At 35.1% G+C, this 19,248-nt stretch overlaps 1 pseudogene; it reads right to left on the reverse strand.

Moving 5' to 3' along the window:
• LOC108451329 (G-type lectin S-receptor-like serine/threonine-protein kinase At1g34300) overlaps window positions 1-17,713 on the reverse strand; it is a 29,615-nt pseudogene extending 11,902 nt beyond the window's left edge.
• Window positions 17,714-19,248: the final 1,535 nt, after the last annotated feature.

Genomic DNA, 19,248 nt, shown 5'->3' on the forward strand with positions numbered 1-19,248 from the left:
AATATGCACATAAAATCCAAACGATAAGGTATGTTTCAGATATGCATCGGAAAGGTTGATTCCTTTTAAATAGTATTCGCTCAATTGATTAACGAACTTCGACCTCTAGTTAGGTTTGATTCCCATGTATGAATATAATGGTTGAAGCATGAAGTAAGTATGATTTGAGAACATGCATATATGCAATTATTCATGTAGTCATATGAACGTTATATCTTAGTCGTGAATAATTTCATTACTTGAACTTACTAAGCATTAAAATGCTTACTCGCCACTTTGATTCTCTGTTTGATAGATTTTGTTCGTCACCATCGGACTCGGGAGTGTCAAAGTCAAGTCATCCACACTATCTAAGCCACTTTTGGTACTCTTTTAGTTCAATTTTGAAAATGGCATGTATAGGGCTGACCCTTGTTGTTAATTAAGTACCCTTTGGTAATGTGTATTCAGATAGCCATGCGAAAATGGCTCGTACATTTCAAGTATAACATTATGGTCTTGTGATATGGTTATTAAGTGGTGTGGAAATGTTTGGTAATGACTAGCCATTGGAAAGGCCAATCATGGTCCTATTGGTGCTACGTACGTCATGGCTAATCGGGATTACCCTTGATAATAATGTATGTCAATTTACTATTTGATTCATGGAAAATTATGTAATAGGTAAGGTCTACCCTAAAGGCAGATGCTAACAGCAGCAGCGGTGTGAATTTGAAAAATCACTAAAAATAGTAGGAATGGAGTTAAATAGTGAATAAATTATGTAATCAAACCTTGATGAATCTACTTTTATATGGAAGAAACGAAATGGTCATATGAGTCTGATTTTAAGAGATATTTAAGTTTTCGTTTAACAGGGCCAGAGCGATTTCTGGATCCCCTGATCTGACTTTGGAAATTCATTATAAATTAACCAGAGATAATTAGAAGTCATGCCATATATGTATAGATTCATTTTTGAGTCTAGTTTCATTAGAAACAAACGGCATAAGTATTGAAGCCCTGTACAGGGAAATATATAACTCGTAATGCATGAAGGTTAGAGCAGTCAAACCCTGAAACAGGAGAGATTTTAACTAATAAACTGTACTAATTGCCCTGATCAAAAATTCTAGAAAAAAATTTATAGATGGATATATGAGTCTAGTTTCAGGAAAAATTTACGGAACTAGTTTTTGAGTTTTGGAACTCGAGATATGATTTTTAAGGTGAAAGTGACGCAGTTAGCCAGCTCGTCTGGAAATTTAAAATGGACTGTGCAAATAAGTGAATTAAGTCTGTTAACCCCTCGTGTCCGACTCCGGCAACGGTCTCGGGTACGGGGTGTTACAATTTTATTGGTATCAGAGCTACGGTTTAGTCGATTCTAGGACTACCGTAATACGTTTGGGTCTAGCTATACATGCCATTATGTGATTATTTGATAGTGTGGTGATTTCTGACAATTGAAAATGTGTTTATTTATAGTAATGGATCCCGATCCCACCGAGTGGTAGCCGATGATCTTTAGAGTGCAGCGCTGCTCAAGACAAGGGACAGCGCGGCGGGCTCTCAACCTATTGCTAGTAATCCGAATGATGAGGCTAGACAAGCTTTTTATAGCGTGATGAATGATTGGTTCAACCAATACATTCGAACTAATACGGCTGTTCCACAACCTCCATTCCCGACAAATACAACCCCTGCACCTACAATACCTCCGATAACTGACCAAATAAGGTCAAATAAGCCCCCAGTTGACAGAATCCAAAAACACGGGGCTACTGAATTTAAAGCTACGGACAACGATGATGCCGAACGAGCGAAATTTTGGTTGGACAACACTATTCGGGTACTCGATGAGCTATCTTGCACACCCGATGAGTGCCTAAAGTGTACTATCTCCTTGCTACGTGATTCTGCCTATTATTGGTAGAATACGTTGACTTCTGTTGTACCCAGAGAGCAAGTAACTTGGGAGTTTTTCCAAACTGAGTTTCGAAAGAAGTATATCAGTCAGAGATTCATTGACCAAAAACGGAAGGAATTTCTTGAACTTAAACAAGGTTCCATGTCGGTTACTGACTATGAACGAAAATTTGTGAGGCTTAGCCGGTACACACGAGAATGTATTTCTTTAGAAGCTGTGATGTGTAAAGGTTTCGAAGATGGACTGAATGATGATATAAAGCTGTATGTTGGCATTTTAGAAATTCGAGAATTTGTGGTACTTGTCGAGCGAGCTTGCAAAGCCGAGGAGCTCAGTAAGGAGAAAAGGAAAGCTGATATGGGAGTAAAGGAGTTTCGTAAGAGATCTTCGGGAAAGCCCTTCCAACTGTCATCGAAGAAATTTAGAGATGATCTAGGCCAATCTAGAGACACTTCGGGCTTTTCTAGACGAGATCGCAATCGACCCCCTGCGAGTGCACGAGTCACTTCGGTCGCCAGTGTTGGAAACGATCGTCGAGATAGAACGGAGTGCCAGTATTGTGGTAAATGGCATTCGGGGAGTTGTAGATTCCATGACCGCTCCTGTTACAAGTGAGGATCAGTTGACCACTTTATTAAAGATTGCCCGAGGTTGTCTAAACAGAATGTAAATCAGAGTGGGAAACTGGGTGCTACCACTGCTCGAGGTAGACCATCTAGAAACACGGGAAATCCTAGTGGTGGTCAGAGAGGATCTAGAGATGCTACAACCAGATCTGAGGCTCGAGCTCCTGCTAGAGTTTACGCTATACGTGCACGCGAGGATGCTTCCTCTCCAGATGTTATTACCGGTACTTTTACTCTCTTTGATACTAATGTGATTGCTTTGATTGACCCTGGTTCTACTCATTCTTATATATGTGAAACCTTAGCATCCAAAGAAGACTCTACCGTTGAGTCTCTCGAGTTTGTAATTCGGTGTCAAATCCTTGGGTCGTTACGTGCTTGTCGACAAAGTGTGTAAGAAATGTCCCCTAGTAATTCGAGGTTCCTGTTTTCCTGCGGACTTGATGCTTTTTCCGTTTGATGAATTTGATGTTATTCTTGGTTTGGATTGGTTGACCGTGCATGATGCGGTTGTGAATTGCAAAAGCAAGACTATTGATTTGAGGTGCGCAAATAATGAGATAATCCGAGTTGAGTCTACTGTCTTGAGTGGATTGCCAACAATAATATCCTCGATGTTAGCTCAAAGATATGTGAGAAAGGGGTGTGAAGCGTATCTTGCATACGTACTTGATAATAAAAAGCCAGAAAGGAAACTTGAATCTGTGCCGGTGGTTTGTGAATACCCGGATGTTTTTCTCGAAGAATTACCGGGTTTACCACCTGTTCGGGAGGTAGAATTTGGTATTGAGCTTGTACCTGGGACTACACCAATTTCGATAGCTCCGTATCGTATGGCACCAACTGAGTTAAAAGAGTTGAAAGCTCAGTTGCAAGAGTTGACGGATAGAGGTTTCGCTCGACCAAGTTTCTCACCTTGGGGTGCACCAGTATTGTTTGTGAAAAAGAAGGACGGAACCATGAGGTTGTGCATCGACTATCGTCAACTGAATAAGGTGACAATAAAGAATAAATATCCGATACCGCGTATTGACGATTTGTTTGATCAACTAAAGGGAGCCTCGGTGTTTTCAAAGATAGATTTGAGATCGGTTATTATCAGTTGCGAATTCGAGATTCGGATATACCCAAAACTACTTTCAGAACGAGATACGGTCACTACGAGTTCTTAGTGATGCCGTTTGGGCTCACTAATGCCCCTGCGGTATTTATGGATTTGATGAATCGGATCTTTAAACCGTATTTGGATCGGTTTGTAGTTGTGTTTATTGATGACATCTTGGTTTACTCAAGAGATGAAACCGAGCATGCTGAACACCTGAGATTAGTGTTGCAGATCTTACGAGATAAGCAGTTATATGCTAAGTTCAGTAAGTGTGAGTTCTAGTTAAGAGAGGTTAGCTTCCTGGGTCACGTGGTATCTGCATCGGGCATTCGAGCCGATCCGAGCAAAATTTCAGCCATACTTAACTGGAAGCCTCCGAGAAATATTACTGAAGTTCGGAGCTTTTTAGGACTTGCCGGTTACTACCGACGGTTTGTAAAAGGTTTCTCGATGATAGCCACACCAATAAAGAAGCTACTTCAAAAAGATGTTAAGTTTGAATGGACGGAAAGGTGTCAGAAAAGTTTCGATCAATTGAAAACCTATTTGACGGAAGCTACAGTTCTAGTGCAGCACGAATCAGGCAAAGAGTTTTTCATTTATAGTGATGCCTCCCTACTTGGGTTGGGTTGCGTATTGATGCAAGAAGGTCGAGTTGTGGCCTATGCGTCGAGACAATTGAAGCCACATGAGAAAAATTATTCGACCCATGATCTCGAACTAGCTGCCATCGTGTTCGCCTTGAAAATATGGCGACATTATTTATTTGGTGAGAAGTGCCATGTATATTCGGATCACAAAAGTCTCAAATATTTGATGACTCAACGAGACTTGAATCTGCGACAAAGGCGTTGGCTTGAGTTGTTGAAAGATTATGAGCTTGTCATTGATTATCACCCGGGAAAGGCTAATGTGGTTGCGGATGCCTTAAGTCGTAAATCACTGTTTGCCTTACGAGCGATGAATGTACACTTGTCTGTTCTATCCGACAATGTGTTAGTGGCGGAATTAAAGGCCAAACCATTGTTGATTCATCAAATTCGTGAAGCTCAGAAAGTCGATGATGAATTGGTTGCAAAACGGGCTGAATGTGTTCCGAATATGGAATCAGAGTTTCAAATTGATGATGACGATTGTTTGAGGTTCAGAAGTCGATTGTGTGTTCCAAGAAATTCAGAACTCATTTCGATGATTCTGAACGAAGCTCATTGTAGCCGAATGTCAATTCACCCGGGGAGTACGAAAATGTACAACGATCTGAGACGTCAGTTTTGGTGGCATGGTATGAAACGAGAAATTTTTTATTTTGTTTCGAAGTGTTTAATATGTCAGCAAGTGAAGGCGGAACATCAAGTGCCTACGGGTTTACTCCAGCCGATCATGGTACCTGAATGGAAATGGGATCGAGTCACGATGGATTTTGTGTCTGGGTTGCCATTGTCGACAAGTAAGAAAGATGCGATTTGGGTTGTTGTTGATAGACTGACTAAGTCGGCTCATTTTATCCCCGACGTCATGATTTTTCATTGGATAAACTTGCTGAATTGTATGTTTCTCAGATTGTGAGATTACACGGGGTACCTATTTCTATTGTATCGGATAGAGATCCGAGATTCACCTCGCGATTTTGGAAGAAATTACAAGAAGCCTTGGGCACCAAGTTGCATTTTAGCACCGCTTTTCATCCCCAAACCGATGGTCAATCCGAGCGGATAATTCAGATACTCGAGGATATGTTGAGATGCTGCATCCTTGAGTTTAGTGGTTCATGGGAACGGAATCTACCTTTGATTGAGTTCGCTTACAACAATAGTTTTCAGTCAAGCATTAAGATGGCGCCTTACGAGGCTTTGTACGGTCGAAAATACCGAACACCATTATTTTGGACCGAGCTCGGTGAAAGTAAAATTTTCGGAGTTGATTTAATCAAAGATGCTGAACAGAAAGTAAAGATAATTCGTGAAAGTCTAAAGGCAGCATCAGATCGTCAGAAGTCGTACGCGGATTTAAAACGAAGAGATATTGAGTATCAGGTGGGAGACAAAGTATTTCTTAAGGTGTCACCTTGGAAAAGATACTCGATTTGGCCGTAAGGGAAAATCGAGTCCAAGGTTCATAGGGCCATATGAAGTATCCGAACGAATTGGTCCATTATGTATAGATTGATTTTGCCCCGAACTTGAAAAGATTCACGACGCCTTTCATGTTTCGATGCTTGACGTTATAGATCTGATCCATCACACGTAATTAATCCATCGAGGTTGAAATTCAATCCGACATGAGTTATGAAGAAGAACCGATTCGTATCCTAGCTCGTAAAGTGAAAGAGTCGCTAAACAAAAGGGTTCCATTAGTAAAAGTGTTATGGCTCAAACACGAATCGAACAAGCTACTTGGGAAACCGAGAACTCTATGAAAGAACGTTACCCAAACCTATTTACGGTAAGATTTTCGGGGACGAAAATTTCTTAAGTGGGGAGAGTTGTGACACCTAATGTGACCCTAGTCGGAAAGTGGTTTCGGACCACAAAACCGAGTCATAAAAATAATTAACCGACATATTTGATGCTTATTATATGTATATATGCATGTGTGAAAATTTCGTGTTTGAATTTTGTTAATTGTAAGTGAATTTTATTAAATAGGACCTGTGAGAAAATTTAGAAATGTGCTAGGCAAATGTTAAAGTGGCCTATTGATGCATGATAGAAAATGCTTGTACTTGCATGTCAAATTGGCCAAATTCTAGATGGTGGCTGGCCATGTTATGGACTAAAGCATATTATAATTATTTTGTGCTAATAATTTTATGTTACACAATAAAATAATGAATTAAGAATAATAGAACATGAGGTGAGTGGGAGGAAAAACAAAAGTTGTCTCCTCCTTGTTCCTCCTTTGCCGTGACTTGAGGGTGGGAGAAGAAAAGAATTCCCTTGTTTCATGTTCAGCTTGGTTGATGTTTAGGAAGAGGTAAGTACTTTGAAATCCTTGAAAATTTATGTATAAATAAGGTATGTAATTCATGGTAGCTTTTGAAATTGTTGAGTGTATTAAGCTAGTTACTAAGTCCCTTAGTTAGCCCATGTCCAAATTTTGAATCTTGTTGGTAACATGAGTAATCGGTTAAGAGAAAATGTTCAAGAAATGGTGTTGTTCATGTTATTTGGATGAAAAAAAAATGGTAGTTAGGTGAAGTAGAGTCTAACAAATGAGCACATATGTGCATTAGATGCTAAATGGAGAAAAATCAGCTAACAAGTTGTGTACTAAGGCCGGATATGATTTTGGATATTATTGGGCAATGTATGTGTTTTGAATTGATGGAATGGAGAGGATGCTTTAATTGTGTTATGAACAATTATATGTTAAATTAAGGTTTGCTAAGCTAGCTATTGAGGTGAAATGCAAATGTTGGTATTTGATTTGGTAATAATCTGCTTGGGGACAGCAGCAGTAAGGTGATTTTAGAAAATCGCCATAATTTGTAGGAGTTGAGTTAGAAGCTGAATAAATTATGTCATTAAAGCTTAAAGAGTCTAGTTTCTTACAAAAGAAACTATAAAAACAAAAGAGTTACCGATCTTGAGATATTTGAAGTATTGTGGGGCTGAGTCAAAATGACTACTAGATTCCCTGTTCTGTTTTTATAAAATCAGTATAAATTGTAAAAAAATGGCCCTAAGATAAAATTTATATGCTTAGACTCCTTAATGAGTCTAGTTTCAAATGAAATAAACGAGAACATATTTTGAATTCTGTACAATGAGAAATTTGATTCGTAGTGAAGAGTAGTTAGTTTAGTCAAATAGTGAAACAAGGTGAACTTCAAGAAAAATATGGTATTGTTGGGCTAAACTAAAAATTTTGAAAATTTTATGGATAATAGATAGATGAGTCTTCTGTCAAGAAAAATTAACAGCAATTGATTTGGAGTTTCGTAGCTCCAGTTATAAAAACTTTAGTGACTGTTGCTCGGAAGTCAGCTTATAGGAAATTGTAATTATATTGTAAACATTAATGAAAATTTGCTAATGAATTATCTATTGATTTTATAAAGCTTACTATAATCTATATGTGTGAAAGTCGAATCTATATGTATTATATTCTGAAAGTAATACTTGAATAGTCGATTAATGACTAGTTTAAAATTTGTTGAACTTAAGCTCAAGAGCAAAGGGGACTAAATCCGATAAAGGGAAGGAAAAGTAATTGAATAGCCGTTGAAGTCGCTCGACAACATCCGAGGTAAGTCTTGAGTAATGAAACTTAGTTTATGATTTGATTAAGTCATGACATATAAGCATAACGAATAAACGGAGATATAATGACTTTACTTGAATGATATATTGAGGTGATTAGTTTATACCTATGACGGGTATCCGATAATGTGTATAGAGATCATGTTATAAAGCCACTCAAATCATGCTCTTTGTATATGGCTATTGAGCCGAAATTGGTAAGGTTTGATAAGTGTCTTGTGTTTGAGCTTTAGTAATGAAAATGAAATATGGATGTGTCATGATTTATCGATATATGTGCATGATTATTCGAATGACATCCGGCTAAGTCCCAAGGCATGGTGCTAGTGACTATATCCGGCTAAGTCCCAAGGCGGTTGTGCTAGTGACTATATCCGGCTAAGTCCCAAGGCATTTGTGCTATTGACTATATCCGGCTAAGTCCCAAGGCATTTGTGCTAGTGACTATATCCGGCTAAGTTCAAGGCATTTGTGCGAGGTTCTATATCCGCTAAATCTCAAGGTACTTGGGTTTGGAAGTGAGTGATCTTGCTGTAATAATTTCAATTAATATGCACATAAAATCCAAACGATAAGGTATGTTTCAGATATGCATCGGAAAGGTTGATTCCTTTTAAATAGTATTCGCTCAATTGATTAACGAACTTCCGACCTCTAGTTAGGTTTGATTCCACTGTATGAATATAATGGTTGAAGCATGAAGTAAGTATGATTTGAGAACATGCATATATGCAATTATTCATGTAGTCATATGAACGTTATACCTTAGTCGTGAATAATTTCATTACTTGAACTTACTAAGCATTAAAATGCTTACTCGCCACTTTGATTCTCTGCTTTATAGATTTTGTTCGTCACCATCGGACTCGGGAGTGTCAAAGTCAAGTCATCCACACTATCTAAGCCAATTTTGGTACTCTTTTAGTTCAATTTTGAAAATGGCATGTATAGGGCTGGCCCTTGTTGTTAATTAAGTACCCTTTGGTAATGTGTATTCGTATAGCCATGCGAAAATGGCTCGTATATTTCGAAGTATAACATTATGGTCTTGTGATATGGTTATTAAGTGGTGTGGAAATGTTTGGTAATGACTAGCCATTGGAATGGCCAATCATGGTCCTATTGGTGCTACGTACGTCATGGCTAATCGGGATTACCCTTGATAATAATGTATGTCAATTTACTATTTGATTCATGGAAAATTATGTAATAGGTAAGGTCTACCCTAAAGGCAGATGCTGACAGCAGCAGTGGTGTGAATTTGAAAAATCACTAAAAATAGTAAGAATGGAGTTAAATAGTGAATAAATTATGTAATCGAACCTTGATGAATCTAATTTCATATGGAAGAAACGAAATGGTCATATGAGTCGGATTTTAAGAGATATTTAAGTTTTCGTGGAATTGGGCCAGAGCAATTTCTGGATCCCCTGATCTGATTTTGGAAATTCATCATAAATTAACCAGAGATAATTAGAAGTCATTCCATATATGTATAGATTCATTTTTGAGTCTAGTTTCATTAGAAACAAACGGCATTAGTATTGAATCCCTGTACAGGGAAATACATAACTCGTAATGCATGAAGGTCAGAGCAGTCGAACCCTGAAACAGGAGAGACTTTAACTAATAAACTGTACTAATTGGCCCGATCAAAAATTCTAGAAAAAAATTTGTAGATGGATATATGAGTCTAGTTTGAGGAAAAATTTACAGAACTAGTTTTTGAGTTTTGGAACTCGAGATATGATTTTTAAGGTGACAGTGACACAGTTAGCCAGCTCGTCTGGAAATTTAAAATGGACTGTGCAAATAAGCGAATTAAGTCTGTTAACCCCTCGTGTCCGACTCCGGCAACGGTCTCGGGTACGGGGTGTTACACCTAGGCTATTTTCCAAGCTTTGGTCAACCTTAATCTCTTACACACTTATACATTTATACCAAGATTATCATCTTACCAAATATCTTCAGCTTAATCATCAAGCATTCATATTTAAAGCTAGATCATATCTTTATAAAATACCACAATTCAGATCATGAGAATAACATGTTTGCTCGAAACATTTCAATTCAACTCCATACCCAACAAGCATTACATTGAGACTAGTCATATATATATATATATATATATATATATATATATATATGTCATGATACATATCATTCTCTTCTGCTTTTCTTATAAACACCTATCATTTATTTCATTATATCAATATTTCATATACCATAGTTTCCATGTATTCCACATATATTTATTTTCCTCCTCCTCCTCTCCATTCCACATCCTTAATGTATATAGCATTCTTGTAAGTACGATTTCATAATTTACTAATAAATACTCACATCAAACTGTTCACACGAGTTATATTCACTTACTTATTTATAATTCGAGCTACAGAGCTCCAAATTAAGATCCGTAAATTTCACCTGAAACTAGACTCGCATATCTTTCCACCATAAAATTTTCATAATTTTTGGTTTAGCCAATTAGTACATTTTATTCATTAAATTTTCCCCTGTTTCACTTTCTGACAGTTATGATCTCTCTTCACTAAATATTAATTATCTCACAGTACAGAACTCGGATAATGTTATTATTGATTTATATTGAAAATATACTCATTATGGATTTTAAAAATATAAGTTTTAGCCTCTAATTATTTTTCTCCAAATTTTGTGATTTTCCAAAGTCGAGCAGGGATCGATAATCATTCTCGAACCAGTCTCACAAAAACATAAATATCTCAAAATATAGAACTCCTTTTCTTTCTATGTTTCTTTTATATGAAAATAGACTCATTAATATTTAATTTATATCTCATTTAGTATCTGATTCAATTTATACTATTTTTAGTGATTTTTCAAATTCACATCACTGCTACTGTCCAAAACAGTTTTATTGCTAATTCACTCTTTCACACTTTCTTTGTATTAACCTCGTTTTAACATACATATCACAAATCGTTTTCACCAGATTTCATACATCACAAGTATAGGCCCATGATCACAAGGTCACCATAAAATCATCATCACGTATAACTTACTTGTTTATAACCTTACCACATCCCGGTCACTTAATGTACACATCATTCACATAACCAAGTTCCTGCACTTATTCATCACAAAACTCACAAAGCAATACATAGAGAATCTCCCGTTGAACACTTCAGATCAATCCTCGATACTTGGTGGTTTCAGCACATAGCTCCACCCATCATATAGTTCGGCTCTCTTGTACACATGGTGAACACTTAGTACCACCCATGTGACCTAGCCAGTTTATCTCGTAGCTCTCTTGTCTACATGGTGTCCTTCACCTGGAACCACGCATGCGACCTAGCTACATATATCCCGTAGCTCTCTTGTCTACTTGGTGTACACATAGTATCACCCATGCGACCTAGCTACATCATAATGTCTTGTAGCTCTCTTGTACACATGATGTGCACTCAAAGACCATACATGTGACCTAGCTACATACCATCTCAGATCATCCAATCTTTCCAAGGTTCAACCGGATTTCTCTCTTTTCCAACAATTTCACCAATCAAATAATTATCAACAAACATATTTCCAATATTATTATAAAATATCATATTACAAGTAAAATTGATGTATTACTTACATATAAACTTACATCTCATTTAATATCAATGCAATAACATTAAATTACGCATTGCCTTATTAAAAATCATATGAACTTGCAATTTCCCATAATATCCATAATCATAGAAACCACATTTATGTATGATAATTCAATGCATTTCATGTACCATAGACATATTTTTAAATCAATTCATAAACTGGGCACCATAAACACTTAATTTAACATAATTCAATTAATTCACTAAATTTAACTTTCAAATATAAATTACAGCATTATTGCTGTATTATTATCACACCAACTTACGTACTTTCAACACCTCGGCAATCATAGTAAATATATCAATTTTACATTGAAACATGCATAAATTAATGCTTATTATACATATGAACTTACCTCGATACTAAAACGGCCATTTTACCTAATTTTCCAATTTTCGATTTTTCTATCATTCTAGGTTCAAATCTGGTTTTCCAGGATCTAAAACATCATATTTTACTTATTTAATTAATGTACTATTCAAAACAGTCCTTAACTCAAACTTTTGAAAAATTATAATTTTTCCCCTATACTTTTGCATATTTACACTTTTGCCCCTAGGCTCTGGAATTAAACTTCATCCCTTATTCTTATGTTTTATGACATGCTGATCACTTTTCCCTTCTATGGAAACATCAAATTATCACTCTAACATATACTTATGACTATTAGATATTTTTACCGATTAAGCCCTTTTACTCGTTTTCACTCAAAACCGAGTAGCACAAGTTGTCTAACATAATTTAAAACCTCTTATTCTATCATAAAACATCAAAATAAACACATTTCACCTATAGGTATTTTTCCAAATATGAACCCTAGCTTAAATTATTGCTAGAATAAGCTTAATCAAATTATCGGGGTTCCAAAAACGTAAAGAACTTGAAAAACGAGGTTAGAACGGACTTACTATTGAGCTTGGAAAGCTTAAAAACCCTAGACATGGCTTCCCCATGCTAATTTCAGCCTCCATGAAAAAGATGAGTCAATTTTGGCTTTATTTTCCCTTTTTATTTCTTTTAATTACCAAATGACCAAAATGCCCTTCCTTACAAAACTTTCAAAAATTCCATCCATGTCCAATTTTTGTCCATAACTTAGAAATTGGTCAAATTCTATTTAAGACCTCCTAATTAATATTTCAAAGCAATTTCATACTAGAAACTTCTAAAATGCAAGTTTTGCAACTTATTCAATTTAGTCCCTAACTTCAAATTGAGCACTTTATGCATAGAATTTCTTCACGAAATTTTCACAAAATCATGCAATCATATCATAGACCTCAAAATAATCATAAAATAATTATTTTTATCTCAGATTTTATGGTCCCGAAACCTCTGTTCCAACTAGACCCAATTTTGGGCTATTACATTTAAAACATAGGATTAAATTTTTAAATTCTAGAGCAGTATAGGGACTAATAGCACATTAGGTTATGGACTTTCACATATGATGAGTTGGACATAATAATGCATGTGTTTGGTAACGACAAAAAGTCAGAAATAAGCGAAATAAGAGAGAGAGAGAGATAAAGACCTTTATGAAGGGAAATTACGGTCCAAAATATTATTGCTCTCAAAGGTTGGCTTTCGACTAATTATTTCTCCATAACTGGCTTTATTTATAGGTTTTGATATAATGCTTATAACTATTATAACCCCTCTCTAACCTATAAATATGAGAATAATACGTTTCAGCGCATTCAAATCCAAGTCTTCTTGTATTAGCAACAATAATCATGCCCATCTAGCTAAGACTCAATCGACTAATTCTCGCCTTAATCTTTAAAAGTTTTTTTTGTCAAAAATGCCTAAATTATCAAATTTTCATATTTTACTCAAAAAAATTATTTTACTAAAGAAATATGTCATGTCAATATATTATGTGTCACATTTTATTGATTGATATTATTATTATTTAGATAAATTAGGATAAAATTGATAGTTTAATTATTCCTTCTTACCAAAAAATTTTAACGATGATTTGAAAATTAATGTATAGTTCAGAGCCAATTTTCAAATAAACCTTATATTATGATAAAAATAAATCTAGTAAAAATTATTTTCAAGCTGAATTTAAAATATAAAATTCGAAATTTGATGGATTTCACTTTTAAAATTTAAACCAATTTGAAATAGAATTTGAGTTGTTGGAGCATGTTTAATTAAATTTGATTATGCTCAATTATCTAATGATTTGATTTAACCTGCAAACCTAAGCAATTTAGGAGCTTGATTAAGTCACCTTGCGAGGACAGATATCTTTATGATTTTATTCCTATGAAGGTTAGAAAGTCCAAACTTGGAACTTAATTTCAAATTCAATTCAGAAATTTCAATGCATCTTTTTCATATTTGACTAGTTATAATAAATTTGATGGCACGAATAAATTCGTATTATTTATCTAATTAATTAATTTAAATAAATTTAGAAAGAATTTGTACATTTACATAAGGTGGTATTCGAATTTGAGACCTCAAAATTAAAATAGTATTGTCAACGGAAAAACTATTTTTTGCTGGAACTGATAAGTGTTAATATCGATTTGTTTTGGTGTATTATTTTAAATTTATCGATGGCTTTAAAATAATATTTGATATATATAATGTTTACAAATATTAAATAAATGACATTAAATAACTTTCATATATAACATATACAGCAATTATATAAAATATTCATAAATAAGGTCCACAAATAAAACCCATCATTTAATAAATTCAAAATAAACAAAAATTCTAAAACATTAAACAACAATATTATCTACAACAAAACCATATTATACTAAACATATGAAATGGAATTTTCATTAAAAAATACATATCAAATGTTTCGAAATTAAAATAAAAATTGCCGATTGAGTCCTAGATCAGTTGGCATCGGCATTGTTGTCAGTACATAAAGACGTGGGTTCAAGCGCGTTGAAATGCATTATCATCTTATTTAAAGGTTGGAAGGGGTTACGGGTAGGGGTGAGTATTCGGTCGAGTCGAGTCGAATCGAGTCAAAATATTTTGAGCTAGTCGAGTTCACGAATCCTATTTTAACAACAGAACTCAATTTGAATTTTTTTCGAATCGGATCAAATCGAGTCAAAAAAGTTCAAGTCAAGTCGAGTCGAGTAGAGTTAACGAATCCTATTATTTATACTCAATGTTGCGTTTACATGAACCGATTATTTAACTAGTAAACGAAGTACACAATTATTTAACTACATAAAAAATATAATGGTTTTGCCTTTTAACTTAATGAGTAAACATTTATCAAAATAACATAGTTTTGTCTTTTAACTGGTTTTGACTTTTAACTTTAAAAAAGGTAAACATTTATCAAAACAGCGTAGTTTTATCTTTTCTTATTCGGATTTTCGGATAACTCGAATTGTGTAATTCATATTTGAGTTAAACCGAAAAACTTAATTTTTTATTTGAGTTGATCCAAATAACTTGATTAACTCAAATAACTCGAACTATTTAATTCAAAATTTGAAAAATTTATCGAGTTTTTCAAGTCGAATTGGATTTTGCTCACCCTAGTTATGGGTAATTCTAGACATTATATATATAAAAAAATTAAGAATGATGCTACACTCGTATGAAAATAAATAAATAAAAAATAAAAACGGTTGAGTGAATTCTTTAATTTTACATTTTAAATTAAGAAAATGTAACTTAAAAGTTATATCCATTATAATTAACTTCAAGCTTTAAAATTTTATTATTTATTATCATAAATTAATAGTAAAAATTTAAAATTTTTCATTGATGTGATTAGTCAATCAAGTAGTAATTTAATTAGAGAATTTATGAAAATATTTTCTTATAATTAAAATAAATTATATTATTTTAGTTCATTTTAGTCTTTTTATTTTAAGAAAAAGTAATAAATATATAGTAAGATTTAAATTTGCACCAATTAGATAGAAAATGTTATGTTTATCATTCAACTAAAACTTTATTTTAATATTTTTTATATATTCTTATTTTAATATTAAGATTTAAATTTGCACCAATTAGATAGAAAAATGTTATGTTTATCATTCAACTAAAACTTTATTTTAATATTTTTTATATATTCTTATTTTAATATGCACAATTTATTATCCACATCAATTGTATATCTATCTATCTTATTATTTATTGTTAGGAGTAAACAAATGAATGAAGATAAAAGTAGAGAACTAATGAATACAAAGAAAACAGTTGGCTAAATATTTCTTATTATTATTTCTCAACTTGAATGAATCTGTACCGAAAGGATACTTATATACATGAGAAGTTGATAACTAATACTAACCACCAGAGCTAACAGCATACCAGAATGTAACTAACTATAACAACCTAACTTATCTCATATATATTAACATTCACCCAGCTTCTTGATGGGTAAAACTCGAAGCAAATTTCGAAACCTAGCAAACAAAGAAACAGACAATGGTTTCGTAAAGAAGTCAGCAACTTGGTCTCAAGCTGAAACTTCACCAACAGCAAGAGCACCTTGAGTAACTTTCTAATGAACAAAAAACAGATCAAGTTTAACATGTTTGAACTTGGAGTGTAAAACCGGATTTGCAGCAACTGCCACGGCACCAAAATTATCATACCAAATATTAGGCAGATCAGCACATGATATTTGAAGCTCCATCAATAGAGACATTAACTACGTGACATCACTAGTGGCAGCAGCCAAACTTCTATATTCAACCTCAACTGTTGACCGAGAAACAACCTGTTGCTTTTTTGAAAACCAAGAAACAGGAGTATGGCCAAAATAGACGCAATATCTAGTCGTAGAACGATGATCATCAAAATCCAATCCCCAGTTGGCATCAGCATAACCAGCGAGAGATAGTCGATCGAATGGCTGAAAAATTAATCCATGATCTATGGTCCCACACAAATACCGTAAAATTTGTTTCAGGGCCACAAAATGTACTATAGTGGGTGCATGCATGAACTGACATACACGATTTACAGCATAAGCAATATCTAGTCGAGGTAGAACTACATACTGAAGTGCACCAGCAAGACTCCGATATTCTGTAGGATCAGCAAGACGATCTCCCACATCTTTAGACAAAGCTAACGAACTGATCATTGGTGTGTGAACACTTTTCACATTATTCAAATTGGTTCTATCAAGTAACTCCCTGATGTACTTCCGCTGGCATAAATGCAGACTTCCAGAAGGCGATCAAGTAACTTCAATACCTAAGAAGTAATACAGGTCCCCCATATCCTTAATTGAAAATTCTTTGTCTAGTAACTGAATAAAACTAGTTATACTAGAAGCCATACTCCTTGTCATAATAATGTCGTCCATATGGACTAGAACATAGAGAACAGACTCAGTTGTAATACGAATAAACAGAGACGCATTAGACTTGGATACGAGAAATTCGGTAGAGGCCAAAAACTTCTTCAATTTATCAAACCAAGCACGAGGAGCTCGACATACCAATTTCTCGCGATTTGGACTGAATTGAACATATCCTGGAGGTTTTTGCATGTATACCACGTTGGTGAGATCACTATTCAAGAAGGCATTGTTGACATTGACCTGACGTATCTGCCAACCACGAGAGACAAAAACAGAAAGAATGGTCCGAATAGTAGCAGGCTTGACCACAGGACTGAATGTTTTCTTGAAATCACATCCAGGAACCTGTGAACATCCTTTTGCAACCAACCGAGCCTTACCCCAATCAATAGTCCCATCAGGATTTTTTTTTATTTTAAAAAGCCACTTACATCCTATTGCCTTACGGCCAGAAGGCAGAGGAACAAGTTCCCAGGTGGAATTGTTTATGAGAGCATCATACTCTACTTGAACAGCTGGTCTCCATGTAGAATCAGCAAGAGTTTCCTCAACCGTGCATCGTTCATAAGCAACAGCTTCAATAGAGAGAGCCTTGGGTTTAAAAATTCCAGCCTTGGATCGAGTAACCATATTATGAGTATTCTTTATTGAAACAAATGGTGACGGCTCAGTAACTAAGATTGGAGTAGTCGAATAACACCCAGTTGTGGATGAAGCAGTCCCTAGTTCAGCCACCGAGTCTGCTGGGACTATATTAAGGAGTAGACTGAAGAGTAGGTACTTGAACGCTAGTAGGGCTCCCGACGGTGGCAGAAGGGTGAGACACAGTAGGATAAACAAGAGGAACATATGTCGGAGCACACACACTATTGTTCGTACGATCCACAGTAGATGATGAAAACAAGAAGCATCATTCATCAAATACAACATGACGAGAAATAATGACTTTTTCGTCTGATGTAAGACAATGGTAACCTTTATGTTGTGAACTATACCCCAAAAACGTACACAGTTGAGACTAAAACCCTAAATTATGACTCGCAAATGGTCAAAGATACGGAAAACAACAACAACCAAACACTCGTAAGTGATCATAAGTAGGTTCATTACCATAGAACACTTGATAGGGAGACTGAAATTTTAGAATAGGGGTAGGTAGACGATTGATGAGATGAACCACATTACAAAAAGCATAACTGTGGCAGCCCTAAATTGACCCTAGTCGGAAAGTGGTTTCGGGACCACGAAACCGAGTCTTATAAATAATTAAAGGTTATATTCTGTGTTTATGATGTGCGTAAATGCTTGTGTGATAGTTCCATACTTTAATTTGGTCAGTGTATGTGAAATTTATTAGTAGGGACTTATGTGAGACAATTTAGAAATATGCTAGGCAAGTGTTCAAGTGGCCTATTAATATATGTGGGAAAGTGCTTGTCCTTGCATGTCAAATTAGCCAAATTAAAGCATAGTGGCGGCCATGCTATGGTGGAAACATGTCACAAACATGTTATGTTAGTGATGTATGTTAGGAAAAATAAAATAAGGAGCATGGTAATTAAATAATGAAAGGGAGGAGTGATGAAAAAAAAATGGTCTCATCCATGCCCCCCCTTTGCCGTGAATGGAAGAAAGAAAAAAAAAAGAAAAAAAGGCTTCATTCTTTGGTTGTTCTTGGCCGAATAGAAGAAAGAGAAGAAGGGGGAAGAGCTTGAGAAAATCGGCTATGGTGGTTTGCTAGACTAAGGTATGTTTGATGTTGTCCATGAGATTCATGCATGTTTTTAGTTGTTAGTTTGAGTTCTAACTAGCCCATGGTTCAAATCTTTACTATGTCATGGAGATGATATTCGGCTAAGGTGGATTTGTGTTGATGTCATTTGCATGCTAAAAGTGAAGCTTTGTAATGATGCATGTGATGGTGGATTGATGACTCTTGAATCTTCTTTTTAGCATTTTTGAGTGAGACATTAAGTTCTTTGTTTAACCATGACCAAAATTGAAATGGTATGGTGTTGTGATGCATTCGGCCATGGTAGGAAGTAGAAGGGAAATATGGTTGTTGTTAGATGAAGTAGAGTCTAACAAATGAGCACATATGTGCATTAGTTGCTAGATGGAGAAGAATCGGCTAGCAAGTTGTGTGCCAAGGCCGAATATAATTTTGTATATTAATGAGTAATGCATGTGTTGAATTGATGGAAAGGGAGAGGATGCTTTAATAGTGTATATTTGTGTATTAGCCAAGTTTTGAACTTGAAACAAAATGGTGTTTAGTCAATACAAGTGACCATACTTGTAGAATGTATTAAGTGTTGCAATCGGCCTTAGCATAGATGTGTATTTTCGGCCACATGAATGAGTACATAAGTTGATGTGTATGT

Source organism: Gossypium arboreum, chromosome 5 (assembly GCF_025698485.1).
Source record: "Gossypium arboreum isolate Shixiya-1 chromosome 5, ASM2569848v2, whole genome shotgun sequence".
NCBI classification, from domain to species: Eukaryota; Viridiplantae; Streptophyta; class Magnoliopsida; order Malvales; family Malvaceae; genus Gossypium; species Gossypium arboreum.